The sequence below is a fragment of the Pleurodeles waltl genome, chromosome 8 (genome assembly GCF_031143425.1).
Source record: "Pleurodeles waltl isolate 20211129_DDA chromosome 8, aPleWal1.hap1.20221129, whole genome shotgun sequence".
NCBI lineage: Eukaryota > Metazoa > Chordata > Amphibia > Caudata > Salamandridae > Pleurodeles > Pleurodeles waltl.
The window spans coordinates 1,392,255,885-1,392,270,489 of record NC_090447.1 but is presented as its reverse complement, the minus strand read 5'-3'; the positions used below and the strand labels follow the sequence as shown (position 1 = coordinate 1,392,270,489).

General features: G+C 49.0%; 1 protein-coding gene across 2 annotated transcripts in view; it reads right to left on the bottom strand.

The window, feature by feature from the left end:
• SLC36A4 (solute carrier family 36 member 4) overlaps positions 1 to 14,605 on the bottom strand; it is an 820,425-nt gene that overhangs the window by 541,617 nt on the left and 264,203 nt on the right. The gene's annotated exons all lie outside the window — the stretch shown is intronic.

The window sequence follows — 14,605 nt, the reverse complement described above, 5'->3', positions numbered from 1 at the left end:
CTTCTAACCAAACCCCAGAGTGTGTTTTCCAATTCCTCAAACATGTTGATATTGGCTATACTCCTGATTGGTATAGTTAACTTACCTATAAGTCACTATTATATGGTTTAAAAGTGTACCCAGGGACTGTAAGGTAAATGTTACTAGTAGACTGCAGCACATATTGGGCCACCACTAAAGCGGCAATGCAAAGCATGCCTCCAGCCCTGCCCCTGCAACTTGGGTATGCAGTCTTAAAGTGCAAATTTGACCTTGCACAATAAACTTTTTTTCCCTGACCTAAACCTTCCTTTTTTTTTAGGGTTGAGCGCGCAAAGCGCTCTGTCCCTGGTGTAATCTCTCTGTGGGCTTTTAACCACGCCCATCAGTTTGGTTGGTTCGTGGGCTTGCCTTTTAAAATTAGCTTGATTTCATTAGTGAAAGGCATGCATACGTCCTGCCTTTTCCGGTGTTTAGCCCCCCTCGAGTGCACCAGCCAAATACTGAAAACATACGAGGCTCTGTGTTTTCTGTATGGTTTCTGGACTACTTTTTCTCTTTATTTCATATGCAGTGTGATCTCGCTGGGCAGGAGTTGAGCACTTTGCATGACATAGACCCTGTTACATGGATAATTGCACTTTTGCCGATACATTTCACTGCGAACTTCTGTTTCCTTTTGTGTATCTGCTTTGAACTCATGGCGGCCGTCGGCTCACTTATGTGAAACTGTTGTACTTTTTATTTTCAGTTTATGTGGCAAAAAAAGCTGGTTAGGAGTCTGCACCGCTAATAGCTCTAACTCGAGCAAACACGAGACCCACTGCATTGCAAATGCTTGTTGATACTTACACTTCACCTAAAAATAGGCCTTAAAGTTCAAAAGGGCAGAGTACATGGTATTTCAAAAGTGGAACATTTATATTTAAATGTTTTAATATCCCAGCAGTGAAAAACCTACAATTTAGTTTTTCTTTGTGGCACGGCTGCCCCCCCTCATAGAAAAACACATTGGGTTACATGATAAGACCTTATAATGCTTAGCTTCAGTTTGAGAGTAGCTAGAGAAAAGATTCAAGGACTTCTTTAATGGTAATTTAAACCTCAACTTAATGGTCCATTTAAATGTTCTACTACTGTTTGGAAAATTACACTTTCAGGAAGTTGTAATGTTCCTGCCTGAGCCAAATGTACCATTCTGCCAGTGTTCACTGTCATCCAGGAGCTGAATGGCTCCTTGAAGAGGTGTGAAGTGGCTCCTAGAGCCAGAAAGAGAAGGGCTGACTTCCCCTTGACACCATAGCCATCTGGGCTGTGCTCAGGAACTTAATCCAATTGAAAGAATGCTACCAGAATCAGTTTTAAGTGACCAAAAGGGAGGGTTTGCCCATTATCATGACCAAACCTGTGGGTGGGCACATGGAGCTCTGCACAGGGAAAGAAATGTTTTCTCATGTTGTTTTTAGGTAGATAGGTACACTGTATGATGATTTACAGTAAAGGGGGTAGGGCCATTTACACCATTGGTTAAGGAGTGACCAGACATTTCCATTACTCACAGGCTGGCACCGCACATAATTGTGGCACCCCCAGTAGCCTCTTCAGAACACCTATGAACCAGTGAAAGACAGAAGGACTGCATATACTGCTGAGACTTGTAAAGAGAACACTAAGGGCAAGACCTGCTCCCATTTGCAGAACTGCACTGGGAAGGAGATCACAGGCTTGTGGTATACAGATCACGAATGGTCAACTTTGCTAGAGAATATTAAAACTACGGCCATGTTATTAAGTTTCAGGAAAGAAGGCAAAACATCCACATTTCATGTGTAGCTATACTTTGTAGAGATTACATTGTTTTCTTTATCTCTCTTCTGATGCACTATGACTTGTTAATATATTTGTATGCATGGCAAGACCCCTAGAAAGAAGTACATTTTGTAGTTCTCATCATATAATTAGGATAAATATAAATTTTTAACGTCAGGAGCATCTGTATTTTTTTTATTGCCTGAGCATGGATTATTTGTGGTGATCCATTTATGAAAGTACTAATATTATGGTAAGTCCGACACTGTGGCTTTCTGGAGGAGTTGGAAAGATACTTCTCAACATGAGTTAGATATGTATAATTTGTTTGATGGCTGTGATCATATTTATGAACGATCTGAGTCAACCCAGACCAAAGGCTTTTGGCATCCTTTGCTGGTGTCAGAGTTGCCCCTCTGACCAAAGGAAAGGTACAGTGTTCATGGTGCAGTTACCTATTTCCATAATCTCAGCAGCTCAGGTACTTTCCCTTTATCCAATGGTTAATATGTCTCAGGCAGTTATGGGCCTTGTGTCACAATTTGGGATTTTCACTTTGCAGGATACAGCTGTACATCGCATCTGTATACAAAGATACATTTGCCGTTGTCATTGTGTAATTAACTGTGACAAGGACTGCATGCAAATATTGAAAAGCGTCAGTGAAAATTAGTCTTTGAGTACGTGCATGTGTTCACTCTTAGTAGTCCTCATTCCAAATGTAATGTCTTGCATACCCACTTTCACTAGACAATATAATGACATTTATATAGTGCTACCTAGCACACCTCTAAGTGCTGTAAGTATTAAATGCTAATAATAACGACCAGGGGAGAGAAGTATGGCTGGAATTGAGAGAAAGGTGCAAGAAAGGTTGAATCGATGGACAGATGCAGGAATCGACGAATGAAGAGAGGCAGAGAAGTATAGAGAAAAGGATGTGTGCAAAAATTGATGGATGTTGGATGACGAGAAGGATGGACAGAGAGAAGCATGGATGGATGCAAAGATGGATAAACGGACATAGAACAGGATAATTGGAAAGAAGGAAGGAAATATGGTGGATGGATGACAGAAGGAGGGATGAAAGAAAGAAACAAAAAAAACAAAGAAGGAAGGAGAAATGAAAGGATGGATGAATAAAGGAAAAAGCATGTTAAGGATGGTGTCAAGAAACAGAAAAAATTCATGGCGGCTTGATGAAAAAAAAAAAGAAAGAAAGGATGGATCTAAGGTAAGAAAGGAAAATGAAACAAGCAAGAAAGAATGAAGGAAATACATTTCAAGATTCCCTCAAGGGGACAGTGTCCCAAAAGACTGTCAGGCTTGCATGCCTCACTCTCTCTCCTTTAGTGCCTTTGGGTCATGGTTCAAAGTGGGGGGAATTTTATTTTTCTGGCTAATCCCTTGTTACTCACCCTATGGTATGTAACGTATTGAATAAAAAAAGATGTAATACTGAGCCTGAAGTGCTGGGTTTCAGACCTGTGACCACCTGTGGCCAGGTTTCTGCTCATGGAGCCTTTCTTCCTGCATATAGGTAAGAGGAAATGCCGGTTTGGTCTAAAAACATCTGTTACTTAATTTATGTATTTGCGAAATACAGCAGGTCTTGTGGTTCCGAAGAATTAACCAATGTTATAAAAGCAAATTGATTACAATGAATGCTGGTTTGCATATCTTATCCTTGAGGGCGTGTATGTATGATAGCAGATCTATCAACCTTAAAAATATTTTGACTGTGGAAGGAGGAGGAGGAGGTCCAAGGATCTGCAGAAGGGGGTGACACTGAGCTCATCACTCAGAGTCCAGCACTGTAGGGGGCTGGGCCAACATCACTGGGCATGGCTTAGGCCTCGTAAGCCAATTCTTTATATTATGTGCCCTGCATTCAATATCAAGATGGTTTGACCAGAGCCTCTCAACCTCCCCAAAAGGTTCTGAGACTACTGCTGATGTCCATGAAAGACAGAAAACCCTGATGGACATCAGGAGTGCAGAGCCTATGCAGACAAATTGGGAACCCACTCTGTGGTTTCCAGTCCACTGGGCCTTTCACCATGTAATCTTTGGGTCCTTACCAGGGGAGTGCGTGAAGAGAGCCAATATTGTATGACACACAGCGGCACCATGTCACTTGGAAGGTCTCAGCCAGGGTCTTCTGTGTTCATCATAAATTTGACTGTTTGATACTATATGGGAACAGTTGCATTGGATGCAAGCTCTTTGGAATTGATTTAACTGAGGATGGAGTCCTTTGCTGCTTTAGTGGTCGAGTTTCAGGGATGGGTGAGTTGAATTACCTAGTTGACATATGACATCTAAAAGCTTGGTGAAAACCTCTGTGAGGACCCAGTTTAATTTGGGGCACACAAGGGAAATGATGATTGAACATGCGACCAAGACCAGAATCTTTCCTGTCGCAATATATGTCTCTCTAGAGTCAGTGCTTCTGTAAGGTGTGCTTAGGAGATTTAACAAAAATACCATCATTTTTGTATAGTTTTGAATATTGTGTTTGCTTATCTTTTTCTTTCATCAAGGTCAAAATGCACGACCTAGATATATCTGCAGGAGGTGACAATCAAACTATAACTATAAATATGTCTAGTTGTATTCAGAATTATGCAGAACTTGTCATGGGAGGTGGCAGTGGAAGAGCATTTTAGCCGAGGTTCTAACATGTAGTTGCTGTGTGTTTGCCTGCAGTCGGTACGCTTGGCTCAGCGTGCTCTGTGCTCGTTCTGTCAGAGGATGTAACCTGCTGCTACTCCACATCGCTACAGGATAGTTGACACGTTCTCGTGGTTCAGTGAATACTGTTTATAAGGTTTTCCTTTAAATCTATTTGCTTTCTGAATCAACAGTAAAAGCATTGCTGGGAATCATAAATTGTTTACGATGATGCTAATCCCAATATTGCCCCAGGCAAAAACAGAGGAATATAATTTAGGATGACTCTCAGCTGGTTGATGTGTGACAATTGTCATTATTATCGGCCTTAAAAGAAAGTCATGAAAATATTTGACATTAGTTGCAGATTTTTTTCTGTCTGGCGTGAAATATCCAGCTTAGATCAAATTATTTCGTTAGAATGAGTCAGCTATATTTGTCAGAATAAATCTGGGAAATATTGTGAAGATTAAATATTTAATTGAAGATGGATTGCTCATGGGTATATTCTGGCCTAGAGCTGTGGTGAATGATGAGCTTTTACAACAGAAAATATCACAAAAGTCCTAAACCAAAGTATTGCTGCTGTTTTCAAGATAAATTTGTTTTCAAGTGAAGGAGTTTGTCTTTGTCCACAAGCTAGTAGATGCCTTTGATACCAATACTCGGAAAACGACTTGCAAGCATTATTAAGGCCCTCATTACAACCCTGGCGGTCAGTGTTAAAGCGGCGGTAATACCGCCAACAGGCCGGCGGAAAAAAAATGGGATTACGACCGTGGCGGAAACCGCCAACATAGACAGCCACTTTAACACTCCGACCACCACGGTGGTAGAAACAAACAGCGCGACGGACACTGCCAACAGACAGGCGGGAGACAAAGTACCGCCCACTGTATTACAAGAGGCCTATCCGCCACCTTTTCTGGGGTGGAACCAATGCTATCAAAAGCACGGCGGAAACAGTACACAGAAGGGAAAACACTCACTACTCGACACCCAACGAGGAACCAGGACGCCATGGAGCCCGAATTTCATGTGTTACCCATGTTGGTTTACCTCCTCTTCTACCAGGAGTACGAACGGCGGCGGCTGCGGCGACGGTGACCACGGTGAGTACTGCACCTACAACACAAGGGAGGGGGAGGAAAGAGAGTGACACACACACGCAACACCCCTACCTTCACCCTCACACACAACAACATACACACAAATACATGCAGCAACATCACATATACACCCCCCAGCCCCTGGAAGAACGCAAGGACAAAAGGAAATTATTGTAATCATTGTAATCATTAAAAATCCATTAGTCAAAACTCCACATTCAGTATATACAAATATGTAAACCAACTACACAAGTCCGGATAGTGTACTAATCATTGTCCGTGGACCACTGGGCCCAAAATGTATGGGCGAGGCCCACACATGATACCTGACTGGAAACGGAGAGAACACTGCTAGGGCATCAGATCGAAAATATACAGGCACCTCAGGGGAAGGAGGAGGGGGGTGGGGCCCTCAGCCTGATGAATGCACAACGCCACTGCTGCACAAGGGGGCTCCATGCCCATTGATGTATCCTGGGGAGTGCTAAGCCACAGTCTCACAAGTCTCTCAAGTGGGTGGTTTGCCCACTGCTTTATCCTGGGGAATGCAAAGCCACAGTCTCTCAAGTCTCTCAAGTGGGTGGTTTGCCCACTGCTTTATCCTGGGGAAAACAGTCTCCACTGGTTCTGGAGGGGGCTTTGTGCCCAGAGTGCTTCATACTGCCAAGGACTGAGGTAGTGGATGTGATACTCCACTGGTTCTGGAGGGGGCTTTGTACCCAGAGTGCTCCACGTGCAGTGTGGCCGGTACACTTCCCTCACCTGGGTGTATGTGCCACGAGATTGGCGAGGGTCAGGTAGCATGATACGCCATGGAGGCATCGACATACCCTGGGGATTTGGTGGCTGAGGTGCTGGGCTGGGACCTGGAAAGCCTGGCCCGAGGAGAAGGACGGGGGGGTGAAGGGAAGAGGTCAAGGGTTGACAGGAAAAGTTTTTTAGACACACTGGGCCGGGAAGATGAAGGGGGTTTGGGAGTGGCAGTAGAGGTAGTGGTTGTAGGAGGTGTAGGTCTGCTGAATTTGGGTGAAGGTGCATGGGCCGGGGGCTGTTGTGGGGTGGATGGCTGTTGGGTGGGTGTGTGCCTGCGTTTGTGTGCTTTGGGAGGAGGGCTCACTGACACACTGGGAGAGGACACTAGGAATGTGTGAATGGTAGTGGGTGTGGTGAGTGCACGTGAGCGCGGTGTGTGGTGATGGGCGTGCTGGTGATGGAGGCAGTGGCTGAGGATGTAGTGCATACAGGTGTGAGTGGAGACGAGACAGGGAGGGAGGAGGAGGACGTGGAGGAGGGGGTCACAGTGGAGGCAGTGGATGTTGCTGTGTCTGCATGGGGATGGTGCTTGTGTGAGTGCCTGTGGGATGTGTGGTGCTTATATTTGCCATGCCCACTCTTGTGTGTTGATGAGTATGCATGCTGGTCTGATTGTGTGCGTGGGATAGGCTGAGGTACAGGGGATTGGGTCGGGTGGAGGAAGTTGGAGGGGGGAGGCTGGACACAGGGACAATGACTGCCATCAGTGCTGAGGCCAGAGCCTGAAATGCTCTCTATTGGGCTGCCTGCCCAGAATGAATGCCCTCCAGGTATGCATTTGTTTGTTGCAAATGCCTCTCTACACCCTGGATGGCATTCACAATGGTAGATTGCCCAACAGTGAGGGATCTCAGGAGGTCAATAACCTCCTCATTGAGGGCAGCAGGGCTGACTGGGGCAGGGCCTGAGGTGCATGGGGCGAAAGAGATGCCTATCCTCCTGGGTGAGCGGGCACGGGACACACGCTGAGGGGCTGTGGGGAGGACATTGCTGGTGGGGGGGGTGGCAGCTGTACCTGTTGATGCGGTGGGCACAGAGGTGCCCGCCACCGCAAGGGAGCTCCCATCAGAGGAGGAGGAGTCGCTGTCACTGCTGTCTGCTCCTGTCCCCACTGTGGAGCTCCCATCGCCCTCCGTCCCACTGATGGCTTCAGACACCGTTGTTTCGCCCTCCAGGGCCAAGTGGGTTGCAGCTCCCTCCTGCTACCGGTGCCAATGCTCCTCCGCCTGATGATGCTATTGCACACAAGAACAGGGAGACCACAAAAAGGGGGGGGGGGGAGAAGACAGAAGACATGTTCAGTGCATGCAACACCACTACCGTTGGCGGACACAACACACAGGGAGCAGCCCTCTGCACTACGCCATGCACTAACAGTTCCTAGACATTTCAGCTGACCATGGGGTACGAGGCCTAAGACCAATTGCTGAACACCTGGAAGTTACAGGAGCCTGACTAGGTGTAGATGGCTATTACCACTGGTGGGGTTGGGGTGCCACATAGCCTGCCTCACAAGGGACCTTGCCTACCAAGTTCGCCCTGGCCTAGGGAAACCTACTGCCCACCTTTCCCACCCAGACACCTCGTAATGCGCGCAGATTCAGCTGAATGAGAGTGTACTCACCCCTTGTGGCTGCTGTGATGCCCTCAAGCGCCCATCCAACTCCGGATAGGCCACCGCCAGGACCTGGAACATCAGGGGGGTCATGTTGCGATGGGCACCCCTCCCACGTTGGGAGGCCATCCCCAGCTGGGCCTCCGCCGTCTTCTTGCTCCACCGGCACAGGTCCTCCCATCTTTTACAGCAGTGGGTGCTCAGTCTGTGGTAGACCCCCAGGGTCCGGACATCCTTGGCGATGGCACGCCAAATACTCTTCTTTTGGTGGGCGCTGACCTAGAGGAATGGTACAGGGGGAAAGGAAATGACTGACCCGTCCGCACCGCCTTACTCATTGCCCCCCAGTTCCTACACTTGCCCTGACGCACATACACTACCCATCCGCACAGGCAGGCCTCAGTCCCCCCCCCTACGTATCTTCCATCCACACCACTCAAAACAGGCATTGGTGCCATTGATGGTACACATGTGGCATTTGTACCCCCACGCAGGAAAGAACAGGTGTACAGAAACCGGAAGAGCTACCATTCTATGAATGTGCAGATGGTGTGTTTGGCAGACCAGTACATCTCCCATGTCAATGCCAAGTATCCTGGCCCTTTGCATGACTCTTAAATTTTGAGGAATAGCAGCATCCCTTATGTGATGGGCAAATTCCAGAGGCACCGTGTGTGGCTAATAGGTGAGCCTAAAGTCCCCACACAGTTTCATTTGCTGTCTGGGTATGGGGCTGTCCCTAAGGGTTAGTGTGTGTCTAACAGTTGTCCCTCGACATTTGCAGGTGACTCTGTTTACTCCAACCTGTCATGGCTACTGACCCCAGTGAGGAATCCCAGGACAAGGGCAGAGGAACGCTACAATGAGGCACATGGGTGACAGGTGGCTCCCTATACTACTCACCGAAGAAGGTGTGCCAGATAATTGTGGCCTGCTGTATGCTGCACAACCTGGCTTTGCGACGCCAGGTGCCTTTTCTGCAGGAGGATGGGCCAGATGTTGGTCTTGTGGCAGCTGTGGAGCCTGTGGACAGTGAAGAAGAGGAGGCAGAAGAAGAGGATATCGACAACTGAAACAACATCATCATGCAATACTTCCAGTGAGACACAGGTAAGAAAATGTCACTGCTTCCCACATCTCATTCTATTGTTGGAACCAGCATAAGTGTGTCATTTTCATTTAGTGTATGGACCCTGACTTGTCACTTTGACTTTCCATTTTACAGATCTGGGTCCACTTTGTGCCCTCTGCTATGTTTACTGCTGGCCTACAGCTGTGTTACATTGGTATGTGAACAAGTACATTGACATTGCTATATTCCATAGTTATTGCAATTACACATTTGTGAAAGCACAGACTGACTCCAGATTGTTTTGTGATTGAAGTCTGTTTATTCCTGTGCTATTAAGTGGAGGGGGTTATAAAATAGGCTGTGGATGGTGGAGGAATGTCCATGGCAGAGTCCAGTCTATTTGTTTCACAGGTGCATTGTCCAAAGGGGCATAGGAAGTGAAGCCATGGCAGTTTAAGGATGGACAGGGTGACATAGTGGGACAGAAGGGTGACATTCAGGGGGGGTCTCATTTTCTGGCGGGGGTCTTGGCAGTGTTCTCTGTCTTGTTCCTGGATCTCAGGTAACGTTTGCGGGGTGGTTCTCCATCTGCAGGGGTGGGATGCTGGTGTCCTGTTGTTCCTGTGGCGGTGCCTCCTGTCCACTAGCGCCGGCGGACGTGGAGGGCTGTTCATCGTCCAGGCTAGTGTCAGGGGCCACTTGTTGTGCCACTGTGTCCCTGCTGGTGTTGACAAGGTCTGCCAGCACCCTTGCAATGGTGACCAGGGTGGTGTTAATGGACTTCAAGTCCTCCCTGATCCCAAGGTAGTGTTCCTCCTGCAGCCGTTGGGTCGCCTGAAACTTGGCCAGTACCGTTGCCATCTTCTCCTGGGAATGATGGTAAGCTCCCATGATGTTGGAGAGTGCCTCGTGGAGAGTGGGTTCCCTGGGCCTGTCCTCCCCCATCACACAGCAGTCCCCCCACTTTACCTGTTATCCTGTGCCTCTGTCCCCTGAACCGCGTGCCCACTGCCACTGCCCCCAGGTGCCTGATTTTCTTGGGTTGGTGGGTTTGCCTGGGTTTCCTGTAATGGTGGACACACTGCTGATTGACATGTCCTGGGGACAGAGGAATGGGCCTGCTGGGTGGGTGCTGTGCTGGTGTTTCCTGAGGGGGAGGCTCTGTGGTGGCTTGTGACAGTGTCAGGGGAACCGACTGTCCCGAGGTTCCAGATGGGCCGGGATGGTCATCTTGATCCAGTTGTGCAGAGCTGCTGTCATCACTGTGGGCCTCTTCTGTGGGGGGACTGGATATGTCTGGCACCTCCTGTCCGGTGACGTTGGGTAGGGGTCCTTTTGGGGTGTAAATGCATAATTATTGTATCTGTGTGTGCCATCGTGTGCAATGGGTGGTTGACCCTCTACTCCAGTTCTTGCATTATTGGCTTGGTCCTTGGGTGATTGGTGATTTTGGGGCATGAGTGAGTCTCTGTAGTGGACATGCTTGGGTGATGGGTGTCTATGCATTGGTGTTACACGCAGGGCTTGGTTTTAGGATGTGTGGGTTGTGTTGGTGGGGTATCTGTGGGTTGTTGGGGTGTTGGGTGTGAGGTTAAGAGTGGGAGTATGTAATGGCATGCAGGTGGGGTGTGGGGGATAAGGTAGTAAAGATTTGCCTTACCAGTGTCCAGTCGTCCTGCTACTCCTGCGAGGCCCTCAGGATGCAGTATTGCCAAGACTTGCTCCTCCCATGTTGTTAGTTGTGGGGGAGGAGGTGGGGGTCCACCGCCAGTCCTCTGTACAGCAATCTCGTGTCTGGAGACCACGGATCGCACCTTCCCCCGTAGGTCGTTCCACCTCTTTCTGATGTCATCCCGTGTTCTTGGATGCTGTCCCACTGCGTTTACCCTGTCGACAATTCTGCGCCATAGTTCCATCTTCCTCGCAATGGAGGTCTGCTGCACCTGTGATCCGAATAGCTGTGGCTCTACCCGGACGTCTTCCTCCACCATGACCCTGAGCTCCTCCTCAGAAAAACTGGGGTGTTGTTGAGGTGCCATGATGTGGTGTGGGTGATGTGTGAGGTGGTGTCTGTTGTGATGTGTGAGGGGGTGTGTTGGTGTGTGTTTGAGGTGCGTGGATGTTGTGTAAGTGATGGTGTTGTGTGTCTGTGGATGCTGGTGTTGTTTTAGGTAGTGTCTCTCTCTGGCCTCCTTTCAAATTTCTGGTAGTAAGGGTTTGTGGGTAATGTGGGTGTGTGCTTTATATTGGATTGGGTGTGTGGGAGTGGTGTGTGTATGTGTATCAGTTGTGTGTATTTTGATTTGTCCAATGTGGTTGTGTTTTGTATATGTGTGCATATTTGAGCGGGGCAGTTTGTACCACCAATGGATTACCGCAGTTGAAAGACCGCCGCGTTGATTCGTGGGTCGTGATAGTGTGGGCGTATTCCTGTTGGCGTGACGGTGTCGGTTTTGTTATCGCCAGTTTATCACTGACCTTTGGTGTGGCAGACTTTTGTGGGTGTCTGTATTGTGGCGGATTCTGGGCTGTGGGTCGTAATACCTGTAGCGGAATTCCGCGGCCGCAGCAGTATGTTGGCGGTCTTCTGTGCGGCGGTAAGCGGGATTTACCACCAGGGTTGTAATGAGGGCCCTAGTCTTCAAAATTTAGTTTATTTTTATTCAGCATTATGTCTTCATTAATCATACGTCTGTTAATTCCATTCTCAGCTACAAAGTGCAAAGATTAAACATCAACAACACCTTTAATTTTGTGGTTGAATCTACTGATGCAGTTGACTGTCTGTTTCATAGACCCAAATAAATCCTAGTTTAAAAATACTTAGTATCAAGTAAGTTTATTGCATGTGTTTTCAGAGGCCGAATGTATTGCTTAGGGGGTGTGGCTAAGATGCCAGACAGGACGGATGCTCCCTGAGTGAGCTCCGTGCCCAGCCCTCTGTAATCCTTCAATATCCTGGCCAATGCTTGCGATTCGGAGCCGCAGCACTTTCCCAAATCCACCAGGATATGGGACGCTGCCCGATGGCAAGATGAAATGGGGGTGCATGCTAGAAAACCATTGTGACTACACTGCGGCCTGGGATGGGCTGCGGATGGTGAGAGGCGACACACATAGCGTCAGAGAGCCCAAGGACTGTGGCCTGAGTGATCCTCTTGGGTCTGCCAGGGCTAGAGACAGGTAGCCAGCAACACTAGGGCCAGGTGTCTGTCCCACGATACTTGATGGTTCAACCCCTGCAAGGGAGTGACTGTTTCCAGGTGGTGCAGACAGAGGGCCTGCCACCTCCTGTGGTGCCCAGATGGCTGCCCCGGGGGGGGGGGGTGGGCTCTGCTGCCGCAAGAAGGCCACTGACTGCGTCCAGGAGGAACCTGGTGTTCCTGAGGGGAGACGCTCTACTGTGGGTAAGACGGGCTGTGGCCCCAGCAGCGTATAGGTTGCAGCTGCAACCAGTGAATCGTCACGGTCTGGACCGCGTGCGGCCTCTTGTGTCTCATCCCCCTCGTTTACCCCCTCCCATCACTCAAAGTTATGCCCAGGAATCCAGGGGAGAGGGGTACAAGTGTGCATGGCACACGACTGAAGGAAGGTGCCTGAACTCGCCAGCAAGATCGAACTCGGGGTACGGGCCTGCTATGAGGCACTGTAGGAAAGTTGTGGTGGAAGGCCTCAGACAAAGTTTATACTGAAAGGGGGTGCCACCCCTGGCAGCTACCGGTTGTCGAGTGAACTTGTGTGGTGGGAAAAATGCCAGAGAAGGGAGTTTCTGGCAGAGCTGAAGTGGGATGCGCACCCCCCTCCTGCAATCCCCAGATTTGGATACGCTGTACTGAAGATATGCTGTGCTGCAGGAGTGTGTACACCTGTACCTCTGCTCTTGGTTCCACTCTGCTACTCCTGAAGCTACAGTGCACCCTCAAGGGCCCCCCCGAGGAAGTCTGGACATTCTGGGTAGTGGGCTCATTTTCCTGAAGGTGAGGCCTGCTGGGCAGGGCAAATGGGGACACCGACAGGACTGACATTTGGTACTTGGTCACTGTTCTTTTTTTTGCTGACCACAGAGCTATACCACACTATGCTGAAACTGACCATGGTTGGTGATCCAGAGCCGTCGCCATGGCCTAGATGTGGCCACAGACATGCTCTACTGCACTGGTTCCCACTTCAAGAGGCGCAGGGGCTGGAATGATGGCCAAGGAGCCTAATCTCCAGTGCCAGGGGAGAATGGACTGATACACAAGGGTGGTGACCTCCCTGCCGGAGGTTGCCCCGCTGCCAATGCCCGATAACGGTGTCCTGCTCCTGGCGATACAGTCATCCCGAGAGACATTGGAAGGCAAGGTGGGTAAAGTGTGTTCCGAAGTATCACTCCTGCATCATGATCTCCACAATGTGGTAGAGAGGGTCTCCTCGGTGGAATTGAGAATGTCGAGCTGGAAAACACTGTTACGGCCTCCGCAAGGAGGTAATGGAGGCCAGGCCATCACGAAGGAGGTAGTGTGGAGGCTAGAAGACATTGAAAACCGTGCTCTCCAAAACAACCTGCGCTTTGTGGGGTTTCCAGAGGGGACAGAGGGCCCTGATATGGCACGATTTCTTGATAAGTGGCTATGAAGCATTCTCCATCAAGACAAGTTCTCCCCCTGCTTTACCATAGAAAGGGTGCACCATGCACTGGGGGCTGGCCCCCACGTGGCCCTCCCAGACCAGCAATGACACGTTTCTTGAACTATAAATGATCCTTAAGGAGGTGTTGCAGGAGAGTTCAAAAATCCTCATACTCTGAATATTGTAAGGAAGTTCAGAGCCAGCGGTGCACTTTTGACTCAGTAAAGGCTAGAATGAGGGGACTTAACCTGCAATACAAGCTTTTATTCTCAGCCAAACTGAAAGCCCTGTTTCAAGGAAAGTCCTTTTTTCAGTCACTGGAGGAGACATGGACCTGTTTGGAAGAGAGTCACAGACTGGTGAGGACAGGTGCTCGAGAGTCTGGCTTGCGCCCCTAGACTGAGGAGGCTGCATGGCCGAAGGTCAGACGGCAGAGTAAGAGGAGGGGTCGACGCCAGGTGCTGAAGGGGAATAGTGCCCTGTGGCAGGAAAAGAATGCGGCGAGACGCCTTGATGCTGCCTCCAAATTAGAGCGGGACTGATCCACAAAAACGAGCAGGAAAGATGATTTGGCAGACAATTCTTCTACCAGTGACACAGGCGATGACCCGGATTCCGGATCTGAAACCCCTCACCCCCTGGCAATGGCCACTGATGATCCTGAGGGTGGACAGGAGATGCCCGATCAGACAACAAGACATTGGGGCTAGCGGCGGCTACAAAGAGAAGTATGGCAACACATCAAGGGCTGGACAGTATACAAGTAGAAAGGGGAGCTTTATCGCCCCCCCCCATTCCTTCTGGGAGGGTTCTGACACTCTGAATAGAACTCTTAGCAGAGTCAACAGGGCTGTTGCATTTCAGTTTATTGGATATTCTGTTGATGTTGTTTTAACTTTTTTGGGGTTTGTTTATGACAAGGTG